Source organism: Dipodomys merriami, unplaced genomic scaffold, assembly GCF_024711535.1.
Source record: "Dipodomys merriami isolate MVZ:Mamm:240054 unplaced genomic scaffold, mDipMer1.0.p SCAF_113, whole genome shotgun sequence".
NCBI lineage: Eukaryota > Metazoa > Chordata > Mammalia > Rodentia > Heteromyidae > Dipodomys > Dipodomys merriami.
This window is the reverse complement of record NW_027202416.1, coordinates 2,344,139-2,361,151: the sequence shown is the minus strand read 5'-3', so window position 1 is coordinate 2,361,151 and position 17,013 is coordinate 2,344,139.

Here is a 17,013-nt window from a genome sequence, read left to right as displayed (position 1 = left end):
TTTTCATATTCTAAATCTTGAGTTAAAACTCCAATAACATCAATCTTTTGTAAAAATAAAAGGATACATGTTTCAAAATGTTTATTGTTTAAAACTCTTTGCAAAGGTTCTCATGTCTTCTATTTCTTAATTTTCAATTTACTTAATCTATAAGAATCCAAGTATATCGTGACTATTTTATTTCTACTAAATTTTAAATAGTACAAACAATACTATGATTCAATATATTAACCTACTTTTACTATTTGCGATAATTTACTCTGTTAATATGATAATATCAATATTCCAAAGGTGTGTATGTGTTGTGTGTGTGTGAGTGTTTATGTGGTTTGTGTGTGTGTGTGCTTTGTATGTACTTTGTAATGCTTGGGTGATCACTCTATTGTTTCACATATGCTGGGCCAAGTTTTTACCACTGAACTATACTGTCTAGTTATAATGTAAGTATTGTTTTAAATTATGACTTTTAAATTTTCATTCCTAGTATGTTTTTTCAAAATTATATATGATAAAATGTGATCCATATTCTATCCACGATAACAATTTTTATTCTTATTTTATTGTTTTTTAGAATATTTCCACTGCTTTTCTACTTCCAAACTCTTGTGTTTGTTATTGATAAAGGTTTTACTTTGCTACTTTTCTCTCTCCATTCTTTTTGCCTTTAGAGTTTATCTACTCTTTCTTTTATTTCTTTGGAAATTAGTGATCATATTCCTATTACAATTTCTTTACATTGTAACAGGTCTATACAATGCTTTATTTTCTATTTTATTTTTTTCCCAACTTCTTTGACTCTTAGTCCACACTATTAGGTAGAATGAAAAGAAACTTGATTTAGAATACTTTGATTATTTTCCTCCTTCTCTTCTCTGAAGTATTTCTCTACTTAGAAACACAATAGCAATTACATATATCTCCTATGTAGTTCATCATTCTATTCTATCCCCTCTGACTCTACTCTGTAGTACAGTTCAAGTTGTTATCATTCAACTTTATTATGCTATAGTGTTCACTAAATCTTAACTCATTCCTAAATTTATTTTAGATGCTTTAAACATTCTCTAAAGACATTTTTCTCTATATAATATCTGGGGTCTTGTGTTTTCACAAGGTGCAAAATGTGAGTGACTATCAAACATCTAGATATCTCTGTAGAATATTGGTCCACCTGTTCAATAAACTCGTATGCAAATTCAAGGAATACAGGTCAGTCAGAACAATTTTGTAAAATGGTGTAGCTTGAGCCATCATACTAGTTTTGAACCTTATTACCATGTGTAGTAGTGAAAGAACAGACACATAGAAGAATGGAACAGATTTATCAAAAATAAATTCTTAGTTTTATGGTCAATAGATTTTGAAGAGGATGCCACGACTTCATGAAATAAAAATAGAATCTTAAATGGGTGTATTGGCACCATTGCTTCTCTAGATTTAAAATGATCTTAGACTACTACCTCAAACCTTATACAAAAATTTAAAATAAAAAATGACTATCAAACTAAATGTGAGATGTTAAAACCTATAAAACATAAATATACAAATTCATGACATTGGCTCAGTAAAGGTTTCTAAAAATTTGACATGTAAAGCATTAGAGGCTAAAGATAATCAAAAATTAACTGGTTAGTATCAAATGATAACCTTTCATAATTCTATGAAAGTAATGAAAACATATCCAACAGATAGAGCACACATATTTGTTAATGCTACAATGTTAATGTTACAATGATCCTGAGTCTTAAGTAAATTCATATCTTCTAATTCTATATAAAATTTTTCCTGAACAGGAGACTTCTTAAAGAACATATGTAAATTAGTAGTTAATAGGAGGAGCATATGAAATAATTTAGTATCTTAGAAAAAAGAAAAAAGAAAATTCACTAGTATGACCATAATATAAAAAGATGACACAAAATATAATAATGCATTTGTGGAGAAATTGATACATTCCACATAGCACAATGATTTGTATAATACCGCAATCATTTTAGCAAGCAAGTTTTCCAGTCTTCATAAGGTTAAAGAGAATTGTATATTATTCAGCCATTACACTTCTATGTATGTATTAAAGAGAAGTAAAAAAAAATGTTTGGACAGAGAATGTAGTTCATTTACAGTGCACTTGAATAGTATGTGTGAGACCCTGGAAATAATCCCTGAAAACAAATTTGAAAAGACACACTATAGAGGATATATGCTGGACAAATTCCTGTAACTGAATTTTATATCTATTTTAATGTCTGTTCTAAAATTTACAGCATTTCTATTTGAAGAAATGTAAGTTTGTGAAACTTAGGCTTGGAAAACCTATGATTGTACAATTCACTTACAAAGCACTAAAATGTATACAATAAACGGAGATAATATATTGCATGTGAATTTCATGTCAGCAAAAAAAAACATTGTTAAAAATACTTCACACAAATTGCAGAATACCTGAAAATATGTTTTCGGTGTTAGCTAAAAATTCTTTGTAAACTACAGCTTTTACAATGAAGATGTGATTTCTGTTTATTTTGAGTTTTTTTTGGTCCACTTTTTTGAGTTTATGCAGAGATAACTCAATCAAAAAGTGCATGTGATAACTGGAATATCTAGGAATTATGCATCACTTATAAGTAATTGATAACCTTTTCTGGAAGGAACTTTTAGCAAATGACAAAATACACAAATCTATGTATTTGCATTTTATGAAACCTATATGCTACTTGCTCAATCCAAATGCTTTTCTCTACTTTGCTAGGAAAAAAGTATTCTCAAGATAAGAGCCAACAGCAGTGAAAAGAAACAAAATACACAATCATGTTGATTTATTTGTGAAAATAACAAATGAAATAAAACAATTCCAGTTAAGCAACTCCAATGTTAGTATGTATGAAGATGTTCCTGAATGCCAACAGACATTGATTTTTTTTTGAGTTTTAATTTCTACTAACATATGAAAACTAGAACACGAAAACAAATATAGTCTTAAAGCAAACCAGCCTTGGAATAATTTTCTTAATTGTTTTGAAATCACAAAAGAATTGATACCATTGAGGAAATGATCATTTCCTATAGAAATCATTTAAAATGTTTATCACTTATTATAATTCAAAAACCAAACAAGAGTAATTTTATATAATCATTACAAATATCATTTTATTACTATTATAAAGTAGAATAAAAGGCCAGTCCAAATATATTCTTCTTCTTCTTAATTTTTAATCATTACCTAGATATCTCAATCTAAATAGTCATGTCTTTAACATAGATGTAAATATTCTATAATTTTTACTTAACATTTTTCCGGGGCATGTATTCATGTTTCTAAGAAATGTTCACAACAGTTAAAAGATGCTTTTGTGAAATTAATGTGAAATTAATGTGATATATATTGTTGTTGTTTGCAAGGCCTGACCATTGTCTCTAAGCCTTTTTATGATCAAAGCTAGCACTATACAACTTGAGGAACAGAGCTAATTCCTGTTTTTAGTGGTTAATTGGAGATAAAAATCTAACAAGTACTTTTCTGTGTGGACTAGTTTTGAACACAATTCTAAGATCTAATTACACAGAATAGCTCGAATTATAGGCTTGAGTCACTGGAACTTGTTTTGATGTATTTATTTAATTTTAATTATGTCTTAAGATTTTTTCACTATAATGTACATCGTTCTACACAAAAATTTGGATATATGTATATATTTCTGATGACAATCTCCAAAAATGTATGTCTTTCTACATATTTTATATATATATATATATATATATATATATATATATATATATATATATATATATATATTTCGGAAGACAGACTCCCTATAAAACTTTATGCTACTATTTTTGATCTTTTTTAATTTCAAAGATATGCAGTCTATTTTTCCTAAAGTTTCCTAGAATAAAATAACTAATATTTAAATAGAATGTAGAGTTTATTATTTTTAAGGGAATTTTCAATATTCCCATGATATTGTAGTAGCATTTACAGTTTATTACTTGAAATAATTCTGTTCAAACTCTTAAATATTTTTGTGTAGTTGGTAGGGAGAGAGGAAGTTAATTCATACTGGTTAGGAATTTGCAATACTTCAAAAATCTATTCTACAATTTGTTATAATCATATAGTCAAGCTACCTGTTATGGTTTAGTTTTTTATTTCTTTTTTTGTTCTAAATTTTAATATGGATGCATCACAGTGGTAACATGAAAATTATTAATCAACAGACAAATAATTGCAAAATCACAAATACATATCAGACTTTCAATACTTAGCACTTATGATGCTAGTAATAATTTTGGTGAAGATGATGATGACAACAGTGTACCCTGATAATTACAATATTGTGATTGAAAAGGAAAAGACTTTACACATTTTTGAAGCTAGAGTTCCCACATTGAATACATGGTAATAAACAGCGTTCGATTACATACAGTATGAATAACAAGAGGAGAGTTTCAATATCAAAAAATAGAACCATATTAAACAGGTAGAGACAGTAAAACCCTAATGTTATTCCCGCAGTCTCTCTAATTTATACTCATTTTTCCTGGTGGTATTATTTTCTTATAAATAAAATCGTTAATTTGCACATTTTGATGGACTAAGATGTAGTTTTCAACTTAGTGTGATTAGTTCAAATAACATTCTCATATAGACACTATTCTATAACCCTGTTTTCCAATGATATATTAAGAGTATGTTCTTCAATACAGCTGTAAACATATGACACAATTTACATAATACCACTTACATATCTGTAGTTACCTTAAAAAGGCATACACTCTAGAGACATGAGGTGAAATTTATTTTTATTTCTGCAGGAAACAATTTGTGACTTTATACCAACAAACTGAATTTGACTCTTTCTTTATTTGTAAGGTAAGGTGGAAAATGTAAGGACTCTGGAGTTCAAGCCCCATGACCAAGAAAAGTAAAAAGGGAAAAAAAGGCGGTAAAGCAACATTTTAAAGCAAAAATTGTCTAGAAATAAAATTATAACAGCCCCTGAACTGGCAAAAAAAAAAGATTAAAATGAAATTGCCTTCAACCATTCATTTAAACAATCTATACTGAGGGCATGCTATTGGAGCTCACATCACTAACTAGAATTTGAGAAGATCACAGTTCAGAACCAGTGTGCAAAGAACGTAATAAGATTCTCATATCATACTAAGCCTGGCATTCTGCAATGCATTTGTGATCGAGTTACTTGGCAGACAGAGGCGAGGAACTTAGCCTCTGTTCAGCCCTCAGCAAAACTGGTAAGTCTATGAGCAAATAACTAAATTGAAAAAAGATTGTTCTAATGGTAGAATACTTGTTCAGCCAACAAAATATCTAAATTCATACTCACTTCCTAAAAGAGGAAAAAGGGGAAGAAAGAGGAAAGAAAGAGAAAGAAAAGAGAGTAGAGAAGGAGGAGGAGAGAAGGGAAGGAAGGAAGCAAGGAAGGTAGGAAGATAGGAAGGAGGGAAGGAAGGAAGGAAGGAAGGAAGGAAGCAAGCAAGCAAGGAAGGAAGGAAGGAAGGAAGCAAGGAAAAGAAAAGAAAAGAAAGAAATGTTGGAATAAAGAATGGGAGGGAGAATGAGAGGTATAAATAAAAACCTCAGCATGTGTTAGATGTTAATAATGACACCAAATCATTTTAGTTATAAATGCCATCATTTAATTCCCTGGGAAGAAACATTTTGTATCAAGCCCTATTGTATGGACTTGGAATCCCTGAAAGGCCACCAGAGACCATGACCATTGCAAACAGCAAAAGAGTCATATATTTGCAAGCTTAAGCTTGATTCTTTGCACATCGCGTAACCGGTGACACTAAGAGTCCCCGAGCACAAAATCAGCACAGCTTTTATAGTATTGAACAAACAAGTTTAGGAAACTTCCACACAAGCACTTACATGATTGTTTTGAGTCCACGGTAAACACATTGCCCTTTTTCTGAACTATTGGTATGTTCTGTTCCTGGAACACTTGGGCAACTGTTCTGCTTTCTTAAGTTTGGGCAGGGTTGGTGGCAACCTGTGGTTTTTTTCTCTCTCTTGGGGTTACTCTGAGGGCAGCCTAGCACAAGTTGGTGGGGGTAATCTCAAATTGGAGTTACTGTGGCTCTTCATTCTCTCCTCTTCTAGAACATCAGGGACCAATCATGGTCCCTTAATTGGCACAGTCTTCTATATTTACAGTTTGGTATTGGGATCTCAGAAATAATAGATGGTCTGTGCTGATCTACAGGGTCTACAAGGTCCAATTGTGAGTAACAAAAATTAACAGTACCAAGGACCTTACATTTTCTTCCAGCAATGTGACTCCGTATACCACAGCTAACTTACCTTTATACCAGCTGAACTCGTAAGCTCCAATTTTAAGACATACTCATACAATTTGCTACATACTTAAACTTTCTGAGGTTTGTCTTCTTTACAAACATTTTAAGACAATCCTTATTTTTAAATCTTTCTTATCTAAAGGATACCAATTTTTCCCCAATTCCTTCCTAAGACTTTCTTTACTACACTCCTATTCTTTACAGTTCCTTGAGCTCTTTTGTGACTAGAGTTTAAACCCGTAAATTTTTCCTTTGATTTGTGGAACCAAGTTATCTTAGAAAGCCTTAAAGTACCAGTGGGATGAAAATCTTGCGAGACTTTAAGGCTAAGATTAGGGCTGGGTCTCATTCCTCCTCTTACCACCATATATTTAAAAAAAAATTCTCTCCTCTATCTTTCAAACACATCCAGGCGGAAGCAGATAATTACCATACCAGAGCCAAAATAGGTTGTGACCCTGAAGTGCCTAAGGCAAGGCAGTGATATCCTTGTCCCAAATATCCACTGTGGGAGTAGAGAGGTTACTGGATATCACCAAAAGAATGTCCCACATGATATTAGTTTTAGCAGCTTTCAACCAGGAAGCATTCTCAGGTGATGGAATCAGGCAGGAGTTCAGTCTACTTTTACCAGAGTGGAGATGGTCTGGGTGATGATGTAGATTTCTTCCAGGTGACTGTCAAGCTGTCGTTGAAATTTACTCATTAGTGTGTGCAGCAGCAGCAGCAGCAGCAGGGACTCTCTGTGGCTTCAAGGGACTGTCACACCTGGTTCTGGGCTGCGAATTCCTACAAATACTGGTTAATGATTCATTGCATAGGCTTGGCAGGCTATGACTCAACTAATTTTTTAAGACTATTTACACAGTAGCCCAAGACAATTTACCAAGATGACAATTTTTTAAACTAGATTGTAATTTTAATAAGATTAGGATTTTCTAGGCAGATATAGAGGGCTCAGGCCTGTACTATTATTTCCCATGCCTTTTCCTTCTATCTATTCAGTCTATTTTGTCACATTTTTGAAAAAGATACTCTGGTCCCTTGTTCTTAAATGGGGATGATGGGCAAAGATTCATCTTTTGTCACTTCTTCAAGCTGACTCAGGGGTGCTGATCCTACCTAACCAGGAACCTATAATCTTAGCCTATTTTACAAAGAGGTTACCAAAGTTAGATGTCATTAAGAACAACATTTTAACTTTTGACAAATGCACAGACCTTTTTTTCTGGCTATAGCAGTGCTGCTTATTTAGCCTTCTGCTTTGCAAAAAGATCTTTCAGGATGGCTTAGGAATGTGATCTCTTGTAATCCTAACAATGTCTGAGTTACCTATGCAGGCATTCAGACATATATCAATAGAAAAAACTCTCCGGGATACAAACTTTTCCTGAGCAGATGAATTTCATGAAGCTCGTGTCAGCTCAAAAGTTACTGCCAATTAGAGCTTTTGGCAGTAACAGGGGTTGGGATCTAAACTATCCTCCACATTTTACAACCTTAGCCTTTTAGTACTATCACAGATGACTGACAAGTTCCTGTCACTTACAAGGTAGATAGTCATAGACATTATGCATGCTTACAACCTATCTTCCCATGACCTCCTGACTCTGACCAATTTTTGAAGGTCCACACACAAATGATTCTAGGATCTGACATTATTTCTGCCATCCCAGCAGATGCTCCTGAATTGCTTTCATCCAAGTAGTGTCTTCTACACACTGGGAAAAATGCCTCATTGGCATTTCTCTTAGTTGGTTGCTGGACTTGAACTCGGAGCCTGAGTGCTGTCCCTCAGCTCTACAGATCAAGGCTAGCACTCTGTCACATTGAATCCTAAAGTAGGTCTGCTTGCTCTTTCAGCCTTCTGGTGGCTGAGTAGAGGTGACAGTCTCACACGGACTTTTTCTGCCCGGGCTGGATTCAAACCAGTTACACATCAATGAGTCTCATAAAAGGCCACTTTACTCCAATTAAAAGCAACAGGGGTGGGGGGGGCATCAACATAGAAGTAGTTTTAAGTATATTCTTACCTGAAACATATTAAGAGCCAAAGTTACGTCTGACAAACTGACAAAAATCCTCACTCCTTTTTTTGGGCCTGATGAGAACTGTTACAAAAAAACCATGAGATCAAACTGAAATAGGAATTAAGCAATCATTTTGGTAATCCTAATTTTTCCTTTCTGCACTTTGAGGAAATGTTTAGAACTATTATACATTTAAACTTTATATACAGAAACCCATTCCTAATTTATAAGCCTCCTATTAATCTCTGTTTTAATATTCTATAATTTAGTTTTTAGTTACATTTTGAAAAATCCTTTGAACTTTCAAGGCTAAGTGTGTCACTAATTTCCTCTTGGCTGCTTGTTTTAAAACAGATACACATGAAAACTTTTAAACTCAAATAATATTTTTTCTTAATGCAAAAATTACAATCACCATCACTGTACCAAGGAGCTAGACTTAACACCTTTATGTCTTTAAAAAAACATACACAATGGCAGAATGTTATTGAGAGCAAATCACATTATACAAATAAAATTTTAACCATCTTTTTAAGGCCTTCTCAATTTTAATTTTAACACATCCAAGGGGCAGTTTTAGCAATGCTAATCAGATCTTTACATCACTCATTTTTACCATCATGTTTCCGGTGTCTATGTGAAGGGAAAAGGGACAGAATAAAGAGGGGCCACTTGGCCCTTCCTGTGGAATGTGCACACACACAATCCGACTCTTTAGGGTTAGATGAACTGCTATTGAGCCAGGTTGCCCTCTTTCACCATGGGTGGACTTCCCATGGCCTGTTCCACCATGCATGACCAGCTGAACTGCACTTCTGCCTGTTCACTGTTCACTCCTAAAGATAGGTTTTTTGTTAGCTTCTAAGTTTCTCCTTTTTGTTAAGCCAGATATCTGGATTACAGTATAAACAGCCTTATGCATTCTGAAATACCAGATTTTCTAATTTTAAAGTTAAAATATCCTTAAAAAGCTATTTAAAACCATGTGAAAATGCTTTAAAAATGTTTCAGTAATGGCCAAACCTCATAACCTTTTGAATTTTAAACTTAATCTCACCCAATTGTTACATCATGCTGACAATTTCTATCATGAATATGTTCACAAACACATACAAAACACACTCAGATCTTTAAGCACCCAAAAATCAAAATCAGTTTTACATATATTTTCTAAAGTTTTCTAACAAAAATTTAAGACAATATTTCTTTTAAACTAAGTAATTTTGTAGAGCTTCATTTTCTCAGGGCCTGATTGTTTAGTGCGTCATTTCACCAATTGATCTTTGACTCACTTCTGTTGGAGGAAGTCTCGGGGGGTGGAGGGGTCACCTGAAACTAAACTGTTTTCTTTTTTATCCAATTTTATTTTTATTTATTTATTTTTCTTCTTAATGTGCTTTTTTTAATTGAGAAAGTACTGTACAGAGGAGTTAAAATGGGCAAGATAATGAGTACATTTCTTATCAAGCATTGTAGGTTCCTCCTTGGATTCGCCTTCCCATCCCTTCCCATCCTCTCTCCACCCCCCAACCCAATCCTCCTCCCCCTCTCCCCCTCACCACCAAAGTTGTAAAGTGCATTTTTGACATAACAACTTATATATCTCATTATTCAAATAGGTCCACCTGTATCCCTATTTAAACGATTTGTTTTTCTCCCTTGCCCTCCACAAATAATACTGACATCAAATACAGTGAAAGCAGGGGTTATACCGTGGGGGAGGGACATACAAAACAATGAAGAAATAATCTTATAAATGTGTTAGAAACAATCCCATGAAAGAAAAAAAAATATTTGAATATGTATTCAAATTATCTGACTTTTTCTGCTTGACACAGACATATACTTGTTAGTGCAAATAAGTGAAACCATTGGACTTATGTTTCTTTGGGCCTGGCTTACTTCACTTTACAAAATTTTTTCCAAGTCTTTCCTATTCCTAACAAATGGGGCAATGTCATTCTTTCTAATGGAGGCTTAGCATTCCATTGTGTGTATATACTACATTTTCTTGATCCATTCATCTACTGGTGGGCATCTGGGTTGGTTCCATATCTTAGCTATGGTAAATTATGCTGCAGTAAACGTAGTTATGCTGGTAGCTTTAGTGTGGTCTTGTTTGTGAACATTTGGGTAAATGTCCAAAAGTGGGATTGCTGGGTCATAGGGGAGCTCAAGCTGGTTCAAAACTTTGGCGAAGTAGCAGGGTATAAAATTAACGCTCAAAAATCAATGGCTTTTCTGTATTCCAACAATGAGAAAAGTGTGGCTGAAATTAGGAAAGAAACTCCATTCAGAATAGCTCCACAAAAAATAAGATACCTAGGAATTAACTAAACCAAAAAAGTGAAGGACCTCTGTGATGAAAACTTTAAAACCTGAAAAAGGAATTTAAAACAGAACTAAGAAAGTGGCAAAAACTCCCATGTTCTTGGATTGGACAGATCAACCTCGTGAAAATGTCAATACTTCCCAAGGCTATCTACAAATTCAATGCGATACCTATCAACATTCCAACCTCATTCTTCAAGGAAATAGAAGAGGCAATCAAAAAATTCATATGGAACAATAAAAGACCCTCAATACCTAAAACAATTCTAAACAGAAAGAACAGTGCTGGAGGAATATCAATACCAAGTTCCAAACTCTACTACAAAGCCATAGTAATTAACACAGCTTGGTATTGGCACAAGAACAGACCTCAGGACCAATGGAATTGAACCAAAAACCCAGAAATGAACCCACAGACCGTTAGCCATCTAATCTTCAATAAGGGAGCTAAAAAAATAGATGGAAGAAAGAGCCTTTTCAGTAAATGGTGGTGCCAAAATTGGTTAAATACTTGTAGAATCAACTCCAAATGGATCAAAGACCTCGGAGTCAAAGCAGACACTCTGAAATCATTATAGGATTATGTAGGAAAAACCCTAGGTCTCCTTGGTACAGGAGGAAATTTTCTTAATAGAGATCTAGAAACACAACAAATCAAAGAAAGGTTGGACAAACGGGATTGCATAAAATTTCTGAGCTTCTGTATGGCAAAGGACATAGCTAGCAAGATCAACAGAAAGCCCATGTATTGGGAGAAGATCTTCACTAGCCTTAAAACAGACAAGGGTTTCATATCTAAAATATACCTGGAACTCAAAAGATTAAATTCCCCAACAACAAACCTTCAAAGAAACAACTGCCCAATAAATAATTCTGCTAAAGACTTAAAGAGAAACTTCTTTGAAGAGGAAAGAAGGATGCCCAAAAGACACATGAAGAAATGCTCAAACTCCCTAGCCATAAAAGAAATGCAAATCAAAACAACATTGAGATAGCGCCTCACCCCAGTAAGAATGGCTGTAATCAAGAACTCTAATAACAACAGCTGCTGGAGGGGATGTGAACAGAAGGGAACCTTACTGCATTGTTGGTGGGTGTGTAAACTTGTTCATCCACTTTTCAGGACTAGCTGAAAAATCAAAACAGGCACACATCTTTCTATGTGACTGAGCTCAGCTGGAGGCTGGAATTTTTATTTCCCCAGAGATTTTCAAATAAATAACAAAAACACTAAAACCAAAAACCCACATTTAAAACTGGTACAAATTCTAAAACAGAACTAGAGAAGACAATAACCAAAGGCTGAGTTTATCCCTACCAGAACTCTGTGTCATTCTCACTCAGCAACCTGAATCCAGAGTCTGCTGAGTGAGCCTACCACTCTCAACCAGAACTTCCCTATCTCCAGAAACATACAACAGAAAACAATAAGGTCTCAGTGAATGGGGTGACATCTCATCAACCTTTGTTGACCCAGGGGCCTTCCAAGGGGGAAGAGAAGTCCAAGTCACTTTGGGGCTAGGGAAATCAGTCCCTAGAGGCCATCCCCTCGGACTTGCAGATTCTCCCCTATACTCCAACCTCCCTGGGCCAAGGCCTAAGGCTAAGATAAACCTCAAATGACAAACAGAGCACTCAACACAAAGGCACAACTTACAAAGGCACACTGCAGCTTTGTAAATTGCCAACCAAAAAGTGCCAGTCTACAGACTTATGGTTTCCCAAAAATGTCCGTCCTAAACAGCAATCTACCCAGAGGGGTCTGGGGACGTCTACTCACAGACCCCATTGGCAGTCTTATAGTGTGTCTACCAAGCCACCTTGCCAACCAGTGTATAGACCCCTCGGGAAACCAGAACTACAGATACAGAACTTGCTGGCAACCAAATATACAGAACAGCAATGCCTTGACTTAAGAGCTGGGTTTTTTGGGATTCTTTGGTGGGCCGTCTAGAGGGTCCTATGAGGCAGGTTCCAGATGAGCCCCCAGAAATGCTGTATGGACTTGGGACCCCCAAAAACCACTGGAGACCATTACCAATGCGAACAGCAAAAGAGTCGTTTATTTGCAAGCTTTAGCTTGGTCCCCCACACACCAGGAAACCGGTGATTCTAAGAGTCCCCGAGCACAAAATCAGCACAGCTTTTATAGTATTAAACAAACAAGTTTAAGGAATTTCCACACAAATAGTTACATGATTATTGTGAGTCCACAATAACCACTCTGCCCTTTTTCGGAACTATTAGTATGTTTTGTTCATCGAACACTTGGGCAACTGCTCTGCTTTCTTAAGGGTGGGCAGGGCTGGTGGCAGCCTATGTTTTTTGTCTCTCTCTTGGGGTTACTCTGAGGGCAGCCTAGCAAAAGATAGTGGGGTTAATCTCAAATTGGAGTTACTTTAGCTCTTCAGCCTGAATAAACCATACCATACCATATACAAAGCTCGGTAAAACACAGGTCTGGTTTACACTGTTGGACCAATAGGAGGGTATGTCTAGTGCTGTTGCAGGTGTGTCTTAAGGTTTGTGGAGTTTTTCATCCTGATGATCTTGAAATGATGAAATAGACTAACTACAGAATTACCTGGACAGATACCTGCTGAGACCTATATTAAATCACAGCTTAACAAAGAACAATAGTTACAATGAAATACATTGAACAACAAGACACCGCAACCAAAATTATTTTTTTCCTGAATCACTGTATTTTTTACACTATATATCTCATGTACAAGTTCCTCATTCCCTTCTGTCTCATTATGTTATCTTTGTTTTGGTTTTGTTTTCAGAACCATGATATAACAGGCCATTTCTTATATTTTTGTCTTCTAGTCTTCAGAAAGTCTGCAGTTAAATAGGGTTACGTTCCTTTTGTTAGAAAATAAAAAAGCATATTGGGAGAGGTCTTCATCATAATTTTGTTATGATCTCAAATACGTTTTTATTTCAGGCATTTTCACCTGTATAATCTCACTTTAAACTTTTCCAAAGGGCACTTTAGTCGAAGGAGGAAATTTAAAGTGGATTCTGGTAGAGAATTTGTTACTAAAATCTCTGGTACATAGTAAGGTAAGAAACTCCAAAATCATTCATTAGAGAGATGAGTTATAACTCATCTTTTTACACACTAATACTCTTTCCTCAACAAAACCAGAGGATTTAAAATAACTAATATTTTTTAGAGTTAATGGGCACAAATGTGCACGAATTTTCTAGAAATAAAATGATCACTCATGAAACCTTACTGATATTTCAAATAATGCTTTCCAATAAGGGGAATCACCTTCACATATTTTCACACAATATGTATCTGCCGGGTAACAGAACCCCAAACTAGACTAAGGCATCTAAGAGCTATCCAATTGTTGTTGCCTTTTTGCAATACTGCTTTCCTATCATATTGATTAGTATGAATTGTATGGCCAGTATAAAATCACATTTGTAATAAAAGTTACTAGATTGGACCTTCATGGATGAAAGAGGAGTGGGGTTTCTGGTGGAGCCCTGCCAGGTGGACTGATTTTCAGTGGAAGAAGGACTGGTCACTGGGGAGGAGGCTGTTTGGGGCAGAGCTTTGAGAAGAAAGAACAAGGCTACAAATGAGGAGGTTAGTTAGAGGAGGGGTGCAGGTAGAGCACTGTGAGCCCTTGTGGGATATGTAGGGTGAGGTTTCCCATCAGACAGGGCAGGAAATGGAGGCAAGAGGCTGACAGGAATGTGGAAAAATGAGGGTGAGGCTTTTCAGGGTCTGGCTTTGAGAGGGCATGGTAATACTAGGAAGAAGTGGGCTAGTAAGGGGTGGAGTTTCTGGTGGAGAATGGCAGGCCTTTGGGAAATGTATTAGGGTGGAGGTGGGGTTTCTGGTAGAGCAGAATATAGTCCCAATGTATGGAGGTGTTTTTCAGAACCAGGGCTTTGTGAGAGCAGTGATAGGATCCAGTGCAGTAGACTACTTGGGATGCGGTTCCTGTTGTAGCCAGTCACCACTTCGCAAAGAGGAGTAAGGTTGGGTGGGAATTTTAGTCTTGCAAGGCAGGACATGGACTTTGGACAGGGTTTCAGGTATGGCAAAGCAACCTTCCAAAAAGGACTATGGAGGGACAAGGATTTACAGTTGAGCCTGGTGAGGCTTCCAGAAGGAGGTCAACTGGTGCCGTGGTTTCCAGTGGAGCAATGTGGGTGTCGAGAGATGGGATAATGTGGTGGGGGTTTTCTAGGCTTCCAGAAGGAGGTCAACTGGAGCAGTGGTTTCTAGTGGAGCAATGTGGGTGTCCAGAAATGGCATAGTGTGCTGGGGGTTTTCTAGTGGGGTTTTTCAGGTGCAGGGTAGTGTTTAGAGCCATGGGGCTAGTTGGAGGAGGGGCTTTGAGAAGGAGTGGAAGGGCTGCAATGGTGTAGAATAATTATGGGACGGGAACCTGGTGTAGGAGGGTGTGGATCTGAGGGAGGAGCCAATAGGGGATGGGTTTATCTGTGGAGCAAGGCAGGGCATTGAGAGAGTAGATGTGGGAGGTAGAGAGCTTGAGTTGGAGCAGGGTTGGCTTTCCAGGCAGGAGATGGACTGTACAAGAAGCTCTGGCCAGGTGAGGCGGGGCTTCAAGGGCAGTTATAGGGGAGGTGAAGGGTTTTTGGTATAGCAGGATAGGCTTTGTGGGAAGAGGTAGGTTCAGGGCTGTGTTTGAGAGGTTAGGCCACTTAGAAGTAGGCTAGTTATTGGTGGAGTTTCTGATGAAACCAGGAGGGGCTTGAGGGAGAATGCTGGTTGGGGTTGGGGTATGAAAGGGATGGGAGGAGCTTGGAGGTACTAGAATAGGGGAGCAATGGGACTATGAGGAACTAGAATAGTTAGGGGTGGGGTATCTGGTGGATGAGGTGGGGATTTCAGGGAGGACCCTGATGTAGGCTGGGTTCTTGGTGCAATAAGTCGGGACATGGAAGGAGATATGGATGTGGCCTTGTTTCTGGTGGTGCAGAGCAGGGATTCCAGGAAAGGGTGGAGTGGAAGAGGGAATTCTCTATAACAGAGGAGGGCTTTCAGGAAGGAGTCTGGTTGCAGTCAGGCCTTTGAAAATTTATAGCAGGTCTACCCGGAGGTACATTAGTTACGGTTAGGCATTTTAAGAGGAAGCTGCCTGGAAGTGGGTTTCCAGTGGTTCTAGTCAAGTTTTATGGGAAAGGGGAATAGGAAAGGGACAATAATTAGTGAAGAGTGGGGCTACAAAAAATAAACAGTTACCACTAATAAATACCATATAAGAACACTATTTTCTGTCAGTGTAGAATTATATAACTTTTATGTATGCGAGAGATACTGGATAAAGTAACCAAGTAATAATTCCTTCCTAGTGAAATTTTTCTTTATTCCAGTTGAGTGAAAATAAAACCACAGGTCAAATCAGGCTCATAGGCACAAAGTAGACTAAGCAAATGAAGAACTAGAATTGATTCCCAAGTACCAACATTAAGGACCACAAATAAAAGTTTAAAATGTCTCACTTGGTCATAATTGATAACATTGTCTTAAAGTTATGAATGAATAGAACTTTTACTTTGACCACTTTTGAAATCCTAAAACTAAGTAAATAGTAATGTTTTAACTTTATACAATGTTGGAAAGTATACTAAAATAATTAGTAAAATTTAAAATTGTACACAGAATGCTTGTTCTCCAGTATCAATTCTAATCTAAAAGAATTAAAAACCAGAAAATTGTCATATAATGAGTTTGCAGCATGGTTTCCTTTCCGTCATCAAAATGGTGACTTAAGCAATGTGTCTTTAGCACTGGATGCATCGATGTTAAAACATATCTAAGAATGTGAAACACTATTATACAGACCCTGAAAATACTCAGAAGGATCTATGAAATGTTGTTGGAATAAAATTAATGACTAATTACAGTAGGAATTGCTCTTCACTAGCTAGGCCTATAAATACTTTCCAGAAGAAAAGGCTACAATGAAACATAAACAGTGAAAAGGAAGCAGGCAAGCAGACCATGAAGTAAATTTTATCCAATGAAAAACATCTATTGAAGCTTGATTGCAATCTTCTTTTACCTAAGTTAGTTACTCACCTATGTTCTTCTCTAATGCCAAATAACAAAGTCATGAAAATGCAGTAATCATTTTCATGACATTAGACTTTACAGAAAGAATTCAATGAATGTACTGCTAGAAAGTAAAGATAGATGTCTGAGCAAAAGAGTGAAAAAAATATCCCCAATCTCTGGCCCTCCGCTGTGAGAAGGGTACAAGATGAAGCACAAGGAGAATGGACAGAAGTACAGTAGTGCATAACAGTAGTTCCCAAGATGCAAAGATGAATG